This window comes from Schistocerca nitens, chromosome 6 (assembly GCF_023898315.1).
Source record: "Schistocerca nitens isolate TAMUIC-IGC-003100 chromosome 6, iqSchNite1.1, whole genome shotgun sequence".
Taxonomy (NCBI): Eukaryota; Metazoa; Arthropoda; class Insecta; order Orthoptera; family Acrididae; genus Schistocerca; species Schistocerca nitens.
In genome coordinates, this window is record NC_064619.1 from 443,858,245 (window position 1) to 443,874,861 (window position 16,617).

At 41.7% G+C, this 16,617-nt stretch overlaps 1 pseudogene; it reads right to left on the reverse strand.

Annotated features, from left to right (window-relative positions):
• Positions 1 to 500: 500 nt before the first annotated feature.
• On the reverse strand, positions 501 to 618 carry LOC126263807 (5S ribosomal RNA; annotated as a pseudogene).
• Positions 619 to 16,617: the final 15,999 nt, after the last annotated feature.

Sequence of the window (16,617 nt, forward strand, 5' to 3'; positions counted from 1 at the left end):
GTTATGACGACATGATTCCCAGTACGCAGAGAGAGAATTAGGTATGCCACACTAGGCCGTCCTCCAGGTATAAAAACCAGTATCTCGTGAATGAAATGAGATATCATTCTGCCCTCCGATACCTTATCTACATTTCGTATCAGCTAAAATCACAGGCAAAGTCTATGCACTGCATTTTTAAGCCTGAAAACTATAATTTTGTGGAATACTTCGCTTAATTTGATATAGCACAGTAACTATGGTGAATAAAGAAATGAAATTCAGTTCTTTATCGAGCGAAGATATAAGACGGTAAAAAGCACTCCGTCTTCAGGCCACAAGTGGCCCATCGGGACCATCCGACAGCCGTGTCTTCCTCAGCTGAGGATGCGGATAGGAGGGGCGTATGGTCAGCAGACAGCACTCCCGGTAGTTATGATGGTTCTCTTTGACCGGAGCCGCTACTATTCGGTCGAGTAGCTCCTCAGTTGCCATCACGAGGCTGAGTGCACCCCGGGAAATGGCAACAGCGCGTGGTGGCCCGGATGGTCACCCATCCAAGTTCCGGCCACGCCCGACAGCGCTTAACTTCGGTGATCTGACGGGAACCGGTGTATCCACTGCTGCAAGACCGTTGCCTATTAGACGGTAAGATGTGCAAAAAAAATTTTTCTCTGAATCGTTTTATTAGAGGTGATATATATTTCATAGAGGCCAGAAACCAGTGTCCCAGCACAGGGAGCGGCATTAAGTGGGCAGTACAGCGGCGACAAAGCCACGATCAGCATCAAATACAGAGAGCAATCTGTAGCAGTCAAAGGGTTTATGTTTTCTCAAAGTAGCACTTGAGACTAGCTTTGCACTCGTTATACAGGGTGAGGCAAATAAGAGTGGCCCGGAGAACAGAGTCCCAGGGTACAAAGGAACACAGCAGAGGAAAAGAAATGCGGTACTAACCTGACTACAGAAGATGTTGAAAGTTACCACCATTCATCTCTTGGCACTTTTGGGCCCTAGTCAGCAAGCTGCTGAAGGCGGATCGAAGTAGAATTTCTAGAATTGCTGCAGTCTTATGCGAAATGTTCTGCTGCAGTTCTTGAAGACTATGAAGGTCGTTGAGATGCACGTTAGACTTGAGGACTCTCCACACGAAGTAATCGCACACTGACAGATCAGGTAGGGCCAGCTAGGGCCGCGACCAGACTGACCTCTGCTACTAACTATGTCAGAAGTGAAGATTGTGTAAATGTGCTCCAAGGTTCGGCCGACTCTACGGCCAGTTGGAAATAACTGTAGGTCTTTTCCTCCTTCGATAATACTGCCACAAAAGCTGTCCACTCGTTCCGGCTACTTTTATTTGCCCCATCCTTAATCCAGTTTGGATTCCGTAGAAATGTTGGAACACGTGAGGCAATACTAACCTTACGACTTATCTTAGAAGAAAGATTAAGAAAAGGCAAACCTACGTTTCTAGCATTTGTAGACTTAGAGAAAGCTTTTCACATCGTTAACTGGAATACTCTCTTTCAAATTCCGAAGGTGGCAGGGGTAAAATACAGGGAGCGAAAGGCTATTTACAATTTGTACAGAAACCAGATGGCAGTTATAAGAGTCAAGGGACATGAAAGGGAAGCAGTGGTTGGGAAGGGAGTGAGACAGGGTTGTAGCCTCTCCCCGATGTTATTCAATCTGTATATTGAGCAAGCAGTAAAGGAAACAAGAGAAAAATTTGGAGTAGGTATTAAAATCCAGGGAGAAGAAATAAAAACTTTGAGGTTTGCCGATGACATTGTAATTCTGTCAGAGACAGCAAAGGACTTGGAAGAGCAGTTGAACGGAATGGACAGTGTCTTGAAAGGAGGATATAAGATGAACATCAACAAAAGCAAAACGAGGATATTGGAATGTAGTCGAATTAAGTCGGGTGATGCTGAGGGAATTAGATTAGGAAATGAGACACTTAAGTAGTAAATGAGTTTTGCTATTTGGGGAGCAAAATAACTGATGATGGTCGAAGTAGAGAGGATATAAAATGTAGACTGGCAATGGCAAGGAAAGCGTTTCTCAAGAAGAGAAATTTGTTAACATCAAGTATAGATTTAAGTGTCAGGAAGTCGTTTCTGAAAGTATTTGTATGGAGTGTAGCCATGTATGGAAGTGAAACATGGACGATAACCAGTTTGGACAAGAAGAGAATAGATGCTTTTGAAATGTGGTGCTACAGAAGAATGCTGAAGATAAGGTGGGTAGATCACGTAACTAATGAGGAGGTATTGAATAGGATTGGGGAGAAGAGAAGTTTGTGGCACAACTTGACTAGAAGAAGGGATCGGTTGGTAGGACATGTTTTGAGGCATCAAGGGATCACAAATTTAGCATTGGAGGGCAGCGTGGAGGGTAAAAATCGTAGAGGGAGACCAAGAGATGAATACTCTAAGCAGATTCAGAAGGATGTAGGCTGCAGTAGGTACTGGGAGATGAAGAAGCTTGCACAGGATAGAGTAGCATGGAGAGCTACATCAAACCAGTCTCAGGACTGAAGACCACAACAACAACAACATCCTTAATGGGCATTCATTATATGACTCACGGTTGAATACTTGCTTTCAAAGTTGTCCCTGAACACCCGTTCAATCATATTTTGCAAGGAATACTCTCTCGAATTCCTCAAGTGTGGGACATGTCTGCAGCCTATACTGCCCAGAGTCCTGCACCACACTGCATAGATCCACCGGCAAATTTAATACTTTTCACCTCCTTCCATGAACGGAGCGAAATTCCCTTAAATGAATGAATAAAAAGTCATAAGATGTTTGCACCTTGTTGTGTAGAGTAACTACACAGAACTGGGATTTCTGTATAATGTTCTCCTCCATGATGGCATTTGAAAGCAAAGGAGTTTTGCTCAGTCCATCTATGGCCTTATTATTAGTCATATGCTATGATGCGATCGCAGACTAGCTCCGGCTTGTGGTACAAAAGTGCCATTCTAAGCAGATACATTATTATGATTTAAAATAAACTATCGATCTCTGCCACTTGACTTATCTTATTCTGGTCTTGTTTGATAATTATTTCTGTGACTACTGACTTGTACTATGCCTTGAACTCAAATATGGCGGAATGTTTTACGTCATTGTCCACTTAATAGTTTATACGTGCCTTCTTACCACATTAGGATGTCTTACAATAATCTCGGCTACGCATTTCTCTCTTTCGTTTGTGTTTGTAGCCCGTTTTTGTCTTTTTTTCTGTTGCTGTTCCCAGTAGGAAAAATCTTTGATTTCGGTTATTTACGTGTCGCATTCATTTAGCCAGGGGTGGCTATTTCGTCCATTATTACCTGATCATATACGATAAGGAAGGTGAGTCAGCATCATTCTGCCAACGGCCTTGTCAAAGAGGGCGGAGGAGCGGATAGAGGTTCAGGGCACTCTCTTGTCCTAGGGGTGGGAAATTGCCCCTAAAGGCGGAAGAATCAGCAATGATCAACGACATGAGGATGCAGAAGGCAATGGAAACCACTGCATTAAAGACACGTAACGTGTATCCACAGGACATGTGGTCTGTAATTGAAGAAGTGTCATGATGATCTCTCCATTGGCAAAAGATTCCGGAATAGTCCCCCATTCGGATCTCCGGGAGGGGACTGCCAAGGGGGAGGTTACCATGAGAAAAAGATTGAATAATCAACGAAAGGATAATGCTCTACGAGTCGAGGCGTGGAATGTCAGAAGCTTGAACGTGGTAGGGAAACTAGAAAATCTGAAAAGGGAAATGCAAAGGCCCAATCTAAATATAGTAGGGGTCAGTGAAGTGAAGTGGAAAGAAGACAAGGATTTCTGGTCAGATGAGTATCGGGTAATATAAACAGCAGCAGAAAATGGTATAACAGGTGTAGGATTCGTTATGAATAGGAAGGTAGGGCAGAGGGTGTGTTACTGTGAACAGTTCAGTGACCGGGTTGTTCTAATCAGAATCGACAGCAGACCAACACCGACAACGATATTTCAGGTATACATGCCGACGTCGCAAGCTGAAGATGAACAGATAGAGAAAGTGTATGAGGATATTGAAAGAGTAATGCGGTATGTAAAGGGGGACGAAAATCTAATAGTCATGGGCGACTGGAATACAGTTGTAGGGGGAGGAGTGGAAGAAAAGGTTACAGGAGAATATGGGCTTGGGACAAGGAATGAAAGAGGAGAAAGACTAATTGAGTTCTGTAAAAAGTTTCAGCTAGTAATAGCGAATACCCTGTTCAAGAATCACAAGAGGAGGAGGTATACTTGGAAAAGGCCGGGAGATACGGGAAGATTTCAATTAGATTACATCATGGTCAGACAGGGATTCCGAAATCAGATACTGGATTGTAAGGCGTACCCAGGAGCAGATATAGACTCAGATCACAATATAGTAGTAATGAAGAGTAGGCTGAAGTTCAAGACATTAGTCAGGAAGAATCAATACGCAAAGAAGTGGGATACGGAAGTACTAAGGAATGACGAGATACGTTTGAAGTTCTCTAACGCTATAGATACAGCAATAAGGAATAGCGCAGTAGGCAGTACAGTTGAAGAGGAATGGACATCTCTAAAAAGGTCCATCACAGAAGTTGGGATGGAAAACATAGGTACAAAGCAGGTAGCTGCGAAGAAACCATGGGTAACAGAAGAAATGCTTTAGTTGATTGATGAAAGGAGGAAGTACAAACATGTTCCGGGAAAATCAGGAATACAGAAATACAAGTCACTGAGGAATGAAATAAATAGGAAGTGCAGGGAAGCTAAGACGAAATGGCTGCAGGAAAAATGTGAAGACATCGAAAAAGATATGATTGTCGGAAGGACAGACTCAGCATACAGGAAAGTCAAAACAACCTTTGGTGACATTAAAAGCAACGGTGGTAACATTAAGAGTGCAACGGGAATTCCACTGTTAAATGCAGATGAGAGAGCAGATAGGTGGAAAGAATACATTGAAAGCCTCTATGAGGGTGAAGATTTGTCTGATGTGATAGAAGAAGAAACAGGAGTCGATTTAGAAGAGATAGGGGATCCAGTATTAGAATCGGAATTTAAAAGAACTTTGGAGGACTTACGGTCAAATAAGGCAGAAGGGATAGATAACATTCCATCAGAATTTCTAAAATCATTGGGGGATGTGGCAACAAAACGACTATTCACGTTGGTGTGTAGAATATATGAGTCTGGCGACATACCATCTGACTTTCGGAAAAGCATCATCCACACAATTCCGAAGACGGCAAGAGCTGACAAGTGCGAGAATTATCGCACAATCAGCTTAACAGCTCATGCATCGAAGCTGCTTACAAGAATATTATACAGAAGAATGGAAAAGAAAATTGAGAATGCTCTAGGTGACGATCAGTTTGGCTTTAGGAAAAGTAAAGGGACGAGAGAGGCAATTCTGACGTTACGGCTAATAATGGAAGCAAGGCTAAAGAAAAATCAAGACACTTTCATACGATTTTTGGCCCTGGAAAAAGCGTTCGACAATATAAAATGGTGCAAGCTGTTCGAGATTCTGAAAAAAGTAGGGGTAAGCTATAGGGAGAGACGGGTCATATACAATATGTACAACAACCAAGAGGGAATAATAAGAGTGGACGATCAGGAACGAAGTGCTCGTATTAAGAAGGGTGTAAGACAAGGCTGTAGCCTTTTGCCCCTACTCTTCAATCTGTACAGCGAGGAAGCAATGATGGAAATAAAAGAAAGGTTCAGGAGTGGAATTAAAATACAAGGTGAAAGGATATCAATGATACGATTCGCTGATGACATTGCTATCCTGAGTGAAAGTGAAGAAGAATTAAATGATCAGCTGAACGGAATGAACAGTCTAATGAGTACACAGTATGGTTTGAGAGTAAATCGGAGAAAGACGAAGGTAATGAGAAGTAGTAGAAATGAGAACAGCGAGAAACTTAACATGAGGATTGATGGTCACGAAGTCAATGAAGTTAAGGAATTCTGCTACCTAGGCAGTAAAATAACCAATGACGGACGGAGCAAGGAGGACATCAAAAGCAGACTCGCTATGGCAAAAAAGGCATTTCTGGCCAAGAGAATTCTACTAATATCAAATACCGGCCTTAATTTGAGGAAGAAATTTCTGAGGATGTACGTCTGGAGTACAGCATTGTATGGTAGTGAGACATGGACTGTGGGAAAACCGGAACAGAAGAGAATCGAAGCATTTGAGGTGTGGTGCTATAGACGAATGTTGAAAATTAGGTGGACTGATAAGGTAAGGAATGAGGAGGTTCTACGCAGAATCGGAGAGGAAAGGAATATGTGGAAAACACTGATAAGGAGAAGGGACAGGATGATAGGACATCTGCTAAGACATGAGGGAATGACTTCCATGGTACTAGAGGGAGCTGTAGAGGGCAAAAACTGTAGAGGAAGACAGAGATTGGAATACGTCAAGCAAATATTTGAGGACGTAGGTTGCAAGTGCTACTCTGAGATGAAGAGGTTAGCACAGGAAAGGAATTCGTGGCGGGCCGCATCAAACCATTCAGTAGACTGATGAAAAAAAAAAAATTCGAATTGGTTTGCAATTAATCGTTTGGGCTTTCGTTACAGTTTCGATCTTACTGGAGAGGTCAGCCTGCAGTTTAAGATGCTTGATAGATATTCGTTCAATTCTCTTAAGGTCAGCTTGTACGTTAGCATCAGGGGAAAGTGGCCCAAAACGATGTGCCAAAATGTTAATTGTCTTTCGCAGCTCACTTTACAAATTAAAATTATATAAATGCAATTTTTTCATTTAAGTGAGGTTTCTCGAAAAGTATATGCATAAAAGGCTTAATATAATATAAGTAGTTCCGCTGTGGATTGACAATTTCAACAATGTTGTGAGTATATCATTTTGGGCTGCTCAGAGGTTTCCCCTATTCTCTTAGCAGAGTTATTTATTTTTTGCTATAAAATTGTTAGTGTAAGCATGCACTTAGAGCATAGACATATTCTTTAATTAAGTGTTTAAAAATGTACATTAGTAAAATATACCAAAATTTGCGCCAAGTTTTTCCAGGAACTGAGAATCTTACAACTCACTTACAAAAAGTGGTCATTGTCCTTGCTAGTAACTGTTTTAATGTCTAATACGATTTTTATAAACACGTTTTTCGGGAATCGATAAGGAAGGTGATGAAGCAGCGCAAAAACGACGTAGTCCTTTGTAATTGTGCTCTCTTCAACGCAAGCATAATCTTTGGTCATAACTTGGAAAAAAACTTTCAAACACCGTCCGACACAGGCCTTGATGGCCCAGCGGTACCGACCTGCCACCGTATCATCCCTCAGCCCTAAGGCGTCACCACATGCGGATGCGGAGGGGAATATGGTAATCTGATCTACAGGGGTCATTCGTGGTGGCTAATCTTAACCGTTCCATTCCTCTGAAAAATAATTACTGGATATTACTGTGAAATACACCCAAATAAATAAAAATATAACTACAATTCTGCAAAGTTATCAAAGCGATACCAGCATTATCAAAATGCAACATAATGGCTGCCAATGGACACGAAACAAAGTCAGAGCGCTCCTCCTTGAAGCTTGGTGCACAAGTGTGCCACCGTTGCGCACAATACTGAAATTGGTAGCTAGCTATACGAATTTGATTTTTAAAATAGTGGAAAAATCTGCACATGAAATTTTAAAAATGCCGCTATTCTGTGCAGAAATAAATGTTGATTAAAGAAACATTTGTCGCCAATGCAGGGTCCGCAGAATATAAATAAGAAATGAAGCAATTACATATATTAGAAATATTAGTAAAGGTCACGAATGAGGCTGGTTACAGTAACATTGCTACTGAATGAACACTCAGCTACGTACTGCGGGATGGTAACAATGACCAGAGTCATAAGAAACTGCAAGGATTAAAACTGATTTGCTTTTGTGCTACTTACGTTCGCAGTCGCGGTTGTGGAGGACAGCAGCGTCGTGGAAAGCCACAGAAAAATGTATCGTACGAGACGTTTCCATAAATAAAAGCGTTTTTACAAATGAATGAGCATAGGTCCTCAAATACCAAATGAAATAGCACAATGTAATAAATTGTCTTGAAAGCCTTCTACTTATCTTTCAACTCTGGACTTTAATACTAAAATGGGAAGGTACTGTTAATCAGAACTCAGTGAGAAGCTGTGATCTAAATGACAATAGATTTATTCATCCTTAACATCACAAGACAACAAAAGTGAGCCGGCCGGAGTGGCCGTGCGCTTCTAGGCGCTATAGTCTGGAGCCGAGCGACCGCTACGGTCGCAGGTTCGAATCCTGCCTCGGGCATGGATGTGTGTGATGTCATTAGGTTAGTTAGGTTTAATTAGTTCTAAGTTCTAGACGAGTGATGACCTCAGAAGTTAAGTCGCATAGTGCCCAGAGCCATTTGAACCATTTGAGCCAACAAAAGTGACTATAGAAACATCACACAAACATTTTATTTGACAAACGGGGCTCAACACACGACACTAACTGGAACACTAATAGCTTTATCTGACTTCACACACGTGAATCCAGGTTATGGCACAAAAACTACACCACCATCAAGCATCTATATTCTGCCATTTCAAAAAGCAAAATATGGTTCAAAAGAACAAGGTACTGAGAAACACATATTGGAACCCTACGCAGTAACAGCGAATACCTTACCCTCCTGCTGGTCAGGGCGGCACACCACGATGCGTTCAGCGACTGAAGTCATAGACGGCCGCAATCAGTTATTAATGGCACGCGCGCCCGAAAAATGCAAGTACGCAGTCTGCAGTCTCACGTTGGTTATTTCGGAATGCAGGTACTTTCCTATGAGCCTCTGAAACCCCGGTGGATTCCAGTGTGCAGGTCGACCCTTTCGCTGGTCTGTCAAACCAATTTGACTCTGTGCCACGACTATGCGTGACAGACTATGTCAAGTGTTTAGACGGCCGACTCAAGACAAAGAAGTACACCCACATATCATTCGTGTGTGTGATGCTAGAAGCAGTACCTCTGTTCAGAAGGTGACTGGCATGGGCAAGTCCCACCGTTAGGTAGATACCTGCAGTTCTTTACTAGCGAATGGCCAGAACAAAAGTGCCGCTTCCTTCTCAGCTCACTAGCAAAGCACATTTGCATCTTAGACTTACCCCAGTTAGCACAAGCCAATCACGAGCTCGAGCGAGACATTAGAAGCTGGGAGAGCGCCCTTTGCTTTGCATACACCTATTTGACCAATCAGAGACTTAAAAGTTAATTGAGAGAAAAGTTAAAATGAAACTTCCTGGCAGATTAAAACTGTGTGCCCGACCGAGACTCGAACTCGGGACATTTGCCTTTCGCGGGCAAGTGCTCTAACAACTGAGCTACCGAAGCACGACTCACGCCCGGTCTCACAGCTTTACTTCTGCCAGTATCTCGTCTCCTACCTTCCAAACTTTACAGAAGCTCTCCTGTGAACCTTGCTGTGAGACCGGGCGTGAGTCGTGCTTCGGTAGCTCAGTTGTTAGAGCACTTGCCCGCGAAAGGCAAATGTCCCGAGTTCGAGTCTCGGTCGGGCACACAGTTTTAATCTGCCAGGAAGTTTCATATCAGCGCACACTCCGCTGCAGAGTGAAAATCTCATTCTGGAAAAGTTAAAATCATTCAGCTTCGCGGCCTCTTTCCGGCGCGTATATTCTGTGTCTTTTGCTAACAACATTACCAGGATGGAACCACGCTCCTCCATAAAAAGCTTGTTATCTCCCCTATCTCCCCTGTTGCATCCGTTTCAAAATTTCCGAAGAACGGCCATAAACTCGATAAAAGCCTCGTGCTTTCACAGATATGTTTTGTAACAGAGTCTGGACATCAGTGACCTGTCACACACAAATTCGCAGAACGCACACAGATGTCCTGTCGGCTTCCTGCCTAACAAGGCCCCATTCTCTGCTTGCCGGTCTACAATGCACTGGCCATTGCAGCGGCGACTCCTCAGCGGTCGGCCGAGGTGGCCGAGCGGCGACCTCTCAGTGGCCGGCCTAGGTGGCCGAGCGGCTCTAGGCGCTACAGTCTGGAACCGCGCGACCGCTATGGTCGCAGATTCGAATCCTGCCTCGGGTATGGATGTGTGTGATGTCCTTAGTTAGGTTTAAGTACTTCTGAGTTCTAGGGGACTGATGACCTCAGAAGTTAAGTCCCATAGTGCTCAGAGCCATTTGAACCATTTTTTTTGAACTTCTCAGCGCTGGTCATTCTACCTGGACACGGATGCCGGCTGACTGACGCCACCAATGTGTCTGCACAATGAGACCACGGAACTCAGCTGACAGGAAATGTTACCACCCAGGTTCCGCAGAAAAAATACGCGCTTCGCCCAGCCCACTGTTGCTGTGCGCTTTTACTACACTCGTTTAAATCGGCACCCTATTCCTTTGAACGCAGGTAAAGCTTACCATTATTCCTTCGCTAGAGCACGCAAGCAAGAGCGTTAACTACTGCCCACCATTTCATCATGATGTATGAAGTCAAATCGAAATAAAGATCATATTCCCTAAGAACATGAAGACACAACACCGAATCAGAAGTGAGAGTGCCCTGCAATCTCTCAACCTTATTTAACTCTTCTTTTTACATATGAAATAACAAACAACCGATGCCTGCTGCAGTCCATCATATACCTGATATATGTATAAAATCGTTTATATAGGTACAATAAGATTAGCAGCAATAATGTCCCGCTAGTTCCAACACTGAGACAAGAAATACTAAAAACATTGTACGTTTATCCAGACAAATACTAGTAGACGGATTCGCATCAGTGACAAAGGACAATCGCTGCACTAGCAGTTTCTGTGCATCAGTGATTAATGCAATACAAAAGTAACTTTATATACACACAAATGTATACTACAAAGGGACGAATAGAGTTAGCTGTCGAGTTCATTTAATATGATATCAGAACCGTGGGCTGTGTTTGTTGTTCCCAGCGCTTTTAATAGATTAAGCTTTTGGGCCTTGTTCTGTAAGTGAACGATATGGGACGATGGCTGGTAATCATGATCTACTCACAAGGGTATGGCCTAATCTCACATGCATCCCCAAAATTTTCACACGGGGAGGATACACCAAGAGAAATACAGTATCAAAGCTGTACCTGCTAAGGGGCACTCCAAATATTTAAAATAAATGTTACTCTTTTTTGTTGCACGAAGAGCTGCTTATAATAGTTGTTCCTGCTTAGCGCGAAATCGGTGAATAACCAAACGCAGCTGTGAGTGCAGTTCATATCGACTGCGAAACAGTTGCAGATGTAAATGTTACACCAGTGACTAACTGAGGAAAGAAAATAAAGGCAGTGCATCATGTTACTATACAGACGACTTCCATCAATGGTGACTTCAATTTTTTGACATGAGAATTTCTAGAGCGCGGATGTTAGGATAGATTTTCAGTAATCTATGATTTACTAATTTGCTTATTCGCTAGTCGTCATAAAAATGTGAAGTGTGTTGGATGATGGAAACTAACATTTTCTTGCACAAGGCACACGTACTAAAAGAAAAATTAACGTATTCAGGCACTTCGCGGTAGTTGCTAGTTTTATTTAGGCAGCATTGGAACAGGGATGAAATGATCGTGGCCATTTTTCTGCATATTATGATGCGTACCAGGCATACCTGATCAAGTTCACAAAACATGGTGATGCAAAATGAAATGCACAAATAACTACAGTTTAACAATGCTATTCTGCTAATAGACCTGAAATGACGAACAGCTATCGGAAATTATATTGTCTAGCAATTTTCTGAAAAATCCTTTCTACTGTTGAACAATTTCTTTGTCGCGAGGTTGAATCACACTACTAGTTCCATATGGCGTCTGAATTATGCTAAGTCCCTTCGTCGTTCTCCTAAACAGTGAGGTGTAATGTACAGACCAAGAGTCCAACGAAAACAATGAATTGTTTTCTGCAACAGGTAAGACGACGATTTGGATGTAGCATTGAAAATTATTCTCTCGCGTTTTTACACATTTTGCTACAGTGAATACAAGATTTTAAGTTTTTGATCCTAATCCTGCTCGAGGTTCCTGGAGATAGATACAAAGCTTGTTTGTGCTTCAAGCTTGTGATAGATTTCATTCGAAATGATAAACTGATGTTTGGACGCAGTTCTTGCACGAAACATAACTGGCTTTGCCCACACCATTTTTAAAGGATAACAGGAAATTTCGTCTTCACACTAGATACAAATTTTTCCTATAGTACTACCTATTAATGACACTTTTCCGTGTAATATCGTGAATTCTTTTGACCAGGTCAAACAAACATGGGAATGAGTTATGTCCATCTCGTTTACATTTCAGAGGACCCAGTGTTGTAGAGCTCTATCTGAAAGAGTACACTGAGTCTCAAGAGCGGTTCTAAATCTTTGTAGTTTTTCTTTCACACTTTTGCCAGTTTCACTTTGGTACATATTTTGTACTTTTTATCTTTGTCCCATTCATTGTATTGATATTCAGATTTTACGAAACCGGCTTTGCCCACTATTTAACATTAAGCGCTTTCTCCCTCCTCCGTTTACCCAAAAAGATTTACAGTCTTTTCTTTATCACTGAGACCTAGTACCGTACATGTTTTCTTTGGGCTGGGAGGTACTGTATTTTTATTCTGGACTTTAATTTACACAACACTCATCTTTTGAACCACAATTCACGGAATCTTCAGAGTTACTTCCTGGTTCTTCCAATTCTGTTTCCACAATTTCTAGCGAAATGTTGACATCATTCGAATGTTTGTCAAAGACATTAGCTAATAACGCATATGTAAATCTTCAGGAGAAGTAGGTGATTTCGATTGAATGTCATCATTCATGTTTCATCTGTATGAAGCTGAAAACATTGATTGGATTCGAAGTTACTGTGAAAGTCTGTAACTTGCCTAAAGAAAGATGCTATTAAGCTTAAACGAAGGAAACACTACCGCAAAGGCAACTGCTAATCGTGGATATTAAATGAGTATCAAATTCGAGCAAGTAGCAGCTGAACAATTGTGTCACAAAAACTATCATCGCAAAATAAAATTCGTTCTACGAATTAAAATCGCATTGTGCCACATTGTCTGTTTACTGAGGCGCTGTCAACCAAAGCTACGTGCCTTCGTGTTGCGTGTGCGCTGTCTGCCACAGCTAGAAAACCAAAGCAGAAAGGAAAACCCTGTTGAATGATAAAGTGTACATGCCAAGCAATTCATTATTTACACTAATACATAACATAATAAAATAACGCTCCCAAAGAGGATTAATAAAACAATACCACCCAACATATTTACACTCACTTATCCATGAATCCCTCCAAAGGCTATTGAAACGGTAGAGTCAAAGAGGAAACACGTAACGGAGTTGCAATATTAACGTTGTTAAAAGTAGTGTTCGACGAAAAAGTTCTATCGAGTGGCAAAAGAATAGCACACCACAAAAAAAAGGATAAATATGGCGAACAGTGCGAAGGAGGTCACAACGCTAAGTTGTGCTTATATGTCAGTAATAAAGTGGTAGTGCGACCTCGAGACCAGACAGGAGGAAACGCCGATTAGCAAATCTTACTTTTTTTGCATAAAAAAATCGCGACTTGAACTGTTTAATAATCTAAAAATAACAAAACTATCGTTATAGATCACACTGATGACGCCTTAGAACAAGAAAAAGGCGAAACGCCTCTGGGATACATAAGTGGCAGCAGGAAAAGGCTGTTTTATTTAAAAAAAAAACAAAAAAACAAATTATACGGAAGGGGGGGGGGGTGATTATTCCTCAACCCGCCTGGTGAGCTATGAATTTGGCAGGTTTCAGCATTATTTTAAGATACTTTTAGCGTGTCTTAGCACCTAAAATTGTGACTGTCGTTTTTTCATCCTGTACAAAAAAAATTTCAGGGCAGATTTCAATACTTCGGACTGGACCGTCCCCTTGTCAGTGCGTGTGAAGCCGTAACTCTGCAATCTCCATCTACAGTATTGTTCATACATAGTAATTTGCTGTGTCATTTTATTTCATTGGTATGTTTTATTTGAAATTGTTTTAGCAGTTTTCTCCAATTTAGTGTTAGTCTTTCATTTGTTGCCTATGTATTTATTAAAGCTTTAATGTTTTTAATTTCACTGCCACTGCACTGTCAAGATAGACATATACTCTGTTCGCGCTTCACCATGTGCAAGATCTTTTTCTGTGTCGTTCACTAATGTTGTACCTTGTCTGACGACGCTATTCAGTAGAGCTTCACGTCTGACGCCGTGTCACACTGAGGCCACGATCTCTGCTCTGTGTAACACTGTATACGGTGAAGTACTGGGCATAAACGTATGTACAGGAATTCAGGTAAAATTTTTCCAATCGCATTTTTTTACTAATTCTTACGAAATCTCACTGCATCAATTATAAATTTGACTGCTGATTTAAGTTTTGGTACGAACAGTGAAATTTGCCTTATCACGTGATACGTGCATAAATGATTTTGCCTGAAATGTATTCCATACCGTTAATCAGTGGGACGGCACGACACTGTAAAGTCTTCTTCACTTAAGAATTTGAGGGTGCTAACGATAGGTCTTATTTTGGTGATCCGGCACTATCTGAATATTCTGACGGAGAAGGTCCGTTTGTGGACAAAATTGAGTGACACCAGTGATGACAACGATTATGTTGGTAATATTGGTGGCAATGGACTGCAAGGAATGTACAGCATCTACAACGTTAATAAACCACAGCTGCGACCAAGGCAAAACTGATAGGTCACAAACCAATGATAGCATTACTTACACGACAGGTTCGTCCAGTGCGCTCAACAAGCTGCATGTGACTTCTTAGGAAACACTATCCGAATATACACTGTACTAAATAGAGTTGAGCATTTAGTTCCAGGTGGGCACAGGCGTCTTCCGGGCGCGTTGTGAAAATCTAATATATTAAAGTCTGCAGAAAGGAAGAGACCGGAGAAAATATGGACAGAACAAAGGAAACACGAACAGTGTCAAAGAATGAAGAGGTTTTGGGAAGAGAAAAAGAAAACATAAAAAGGGGAAAACTGAATATTCATGTAATATGGACGTTCAATCACTGTCTTAAGCGCAAAAAATTTATAACAGTAACAAAGTCTGCAGAATCTAAGCCGAAAACTGGCTAACTAAGCTAATTAACAACAGTATTTTTCTTTTCGTTTTTGTATATTGTAATGTTATGCTCAACGACAACTTCAGGAACGGGCAGCACTTACCATTGCTTAATACGTTGACTGGCACGCGCTTAGTGATGGTCGTTTCTCCGGCGTCAGAGGGCAGGTTCTTCTGAGGCCTTGTGTTAGTCAACATGTTCATTGCGATGTGCCTGGGTGACATGAAGTGAGAGCGGTATGTTATATCACAATATTACCACAAGGCTTGTCCCAAACACGCATGTTATTACTCTCTAAGGATCAAAAATTGATATTTATCAACTTGAGAAACTTCAAGACAAGGATTGGTTGGTTTGTTTAAAGGGGGCACCGAACTCGTTGGTCAAAGTTCCCAAGAGAACGACTAAAGTGTAGTAGTCTTTCTTTAATTCTGCCCATAAAACAGATCGAGTAATGTTGCAGTCACATTTTTGCCTCATTGCACCAAAGATGAGTGCCCGAGTAATCGTACGAGTCTTGACGAAAAACAGCCGATATCCTTCAAACTCTAGGCCCCAGAGTGTCCCTAAGAGGTATTTAAACTGCAATTTACTGGAGAACTAAAATAAGACCACAGGTAACTTCATCTGAAAGAGGAAATTGTATGGGTCCAAGTAGCTTCCAGTTCCTCATACACTACCTGACAGACGCCGTGTGCCCCAGTATTTCAGTGAAACTTCCGTCGCTGTGCGTGCGGTATCTGCCTATTTACGGTTTGCTTTCTTTTTTAGTCAGTCTGGCGAAGAGGCATTCAGGGTGGTGAATTCCTGTTCTGCTCCAATCTCTTGGTCTCCGAATAGCACTTGTACCCTACGTCCTCAATTACTTCCTCGACGTGTTCCAGTCTGTCTTCCTCTACAGTTTTCACCCACTAGAGCTCCCTTCAGAACGATAGAAGTTTATCCTGGGTGTCTACAGATATATCATCCTGTTCCTTTCAGTGTTTTCAATACATTCCTTTCCTCGCCTAATCTGTGGAGAACCTTATTTGTTCACCTAATTTTTTAACGTTCTGCGGCACCGCGTTCAAAACGCTGAAATTATCTATTCCGTTTTCAAACTATATTGTTCATTTCTATACCCTGTTCTCGAAACTTCCATTTCAGAAATTTCTTCCGAAAATTAACGCCAGTTTTCGACACTAGTAGACTTCTGAGATTCCTCTTTGCCTGGTGCTAATCTGCTTTTTCACATAGTCCTTGCTTAATCAGTGAGATTATTTTAGTTCCAAGGTGGCAAAACTTAACTTTATCGCCAATATTGAAGTTTCTCTGTTCTCATTTCTGCTAGTTATTACTTTTGTCTTTCTGGTTTATCCTCAGTCATTCAGTACTCACACTTCCATTCTATTCCACAGATCTTGATTCTTCATTTCAGTTCTGAAGGTAACCGTTGCGCAGTAAGCCCCGCTTCTTGTGAAGTTGCCCGTTTTTGCCTA